The sequence below is a fragment of the Castanea sativa genome, chromosome 3, assembly GCF_040712315.1.
Source record: "Castanea sativa cultivar Marrone di Chiusa Pesio chromosome 3, ASM4071231v1".
Taxonomy (NCBI): Eukaryota; Viridiplantae; Streptophyta; class Magnoliopsida; order Fagales; family Fagaceae; genus Castanea; species Castanea sativa.
The window spans coordinates 36,609,129-36,610,760 of record NC_134015.1 but is presented as its reverse complement, the minus strand read 5'-3'; the positions used below and the strand labels follow the sequence as shown (position 1 = coordinate 36,610,760).

The window sequence follows — 1,632 nt, the reverse complement described above, 5'->3', positions numbered from 1 at the left end:
CAATAAAAACGTAGCTAGGGTTTTCCCTTTTATACCTAGGGCAAAACATACAACTCTACACGTCAAACGGGCTTGGGCTGAGTTGGAAAATTCTGCAGAAAAACAATCTGCACAAGCTTCGATTGATCGAGTCTAATTTTCGATCGATCGAGCCAAGCAGATTTACACAGTAAATCCTGCAGTGCACTCGATTCTAACTTTACACATAAACATACATTGAGCAAGTCTAAAAACAAGACTAAACATTTTGATCATGGTTTGCCAACATTACAAAATGAAGTTCTAATACACTTGAACCTAAAGTCTCAGAACCCAACAATATTGTTGAAGTAGTACCAACCACATTCATTGATATATATATTTGATATTTTTTAATATAGTAATTCAAAGAAGCGTTAGCATTTTACTATAATATATTTAAAGGAAAATATTTTTTGGAGAATATTTAAATGAAACTATGGCATTCATATTTGGTGTTTTGATTTGTCCAACTTGTAAACATGAACATAATATAAGGTTCAATTTCGTCACAAATTCAATAGTCTGTGACATTCAATCGAAGGATAGCAAATTTTTCCACATAAACGTTATAGGATGCAAGAACTTGCAAATCTAACATGTTACCATAATTGCACCCGAAGATAGCACCAACACCGATGGAATCCACATCGGACGTTCATCTAAGATCACCATCAACAATGCCAAAATTGGAACAGGTGACGATTGCATCTCGATTGGTGATGGAGCCCAAGATCTTACTGATAACCAAGTAACTTATGGACCTGGCCATGGTATCAACATTGGAAGTCTTGGAAAGTACCAGAATGAAAAACCTGTTTCAGGAATCAGAGTAATTGGTGGCACCTTAAGCAGTACACAGAATGGTATTAGAATCAAAACATGGCCTTCTTCCCCTCCTGGGAGTGCTTCTGATATGCATTTCAAGAATATTATCATGAAAAATATTGCCAATCCTATCCTCATTGATCAAGGCTACTGCCCAAACAATCAATTCTCAAACAAGGTTATTATAAACATCAGAAAAATATACACTCGTTTTGATGTTAGAAGTTAAAAAAAGAAAAACAAATTACATATACTAATATCAAATTCTTATGTGGGTTTTTGTTTGTTTTTTTTGCTTTCAGTCTCCCTTGAAAGTTAAGATCAGCAATGTTAACTTCAAGAACATTAGAGGCACTTCTTCAACAAAGGAAGCTATGAAGCTTATTTGTAGTAAAAGTGTTCCATGCCGACAAGTGGGGGTTGCTGACATTGATCTCGTATACAAGGGAGCTAGAGGATCTGCTACTTCCACTTGTGTTAATGTCAAGCCCATCGTTTCAGGCAAGCAAAATCCTCCTACTTGTACCCTCAAACAATAACTAAATGCCTCCCAAGCTATTGTAATTAATGCAAAATGAGGAAATACTATTTGCAAATAGGTTATAGGAGTTTTATTCTAAGTAGAATTTTATTTACTTCAGTCTATCATGTTCCCTTTTTCTTTATTTAAATGAAACTGTGGAATGTTGGATAGTAATTTTTAGAATTGTTTGAGTTTAGCCTTTTACTAAAAGCTGTTGTGATCTAAAGTGTTGTTGTAGATAGTATTTGTTCTATTACTATAGC

The 1,632-nt window shown here is 34.6% G+C and overlaps 1 pseudogene; it reads left to right on the top strand.

Moving 5' to 3' along the window:
* Nucleotides 1-457: 457 nt before the first annotated feature.
* LOC142628882 (exopolygalacturonase-like) lies at nt 458-1,385 on the top strand (annotated as a pseudogene).
* The last annotated feature ends 247 nt before the right edge of the window (nt 1,386-1,632 follow it).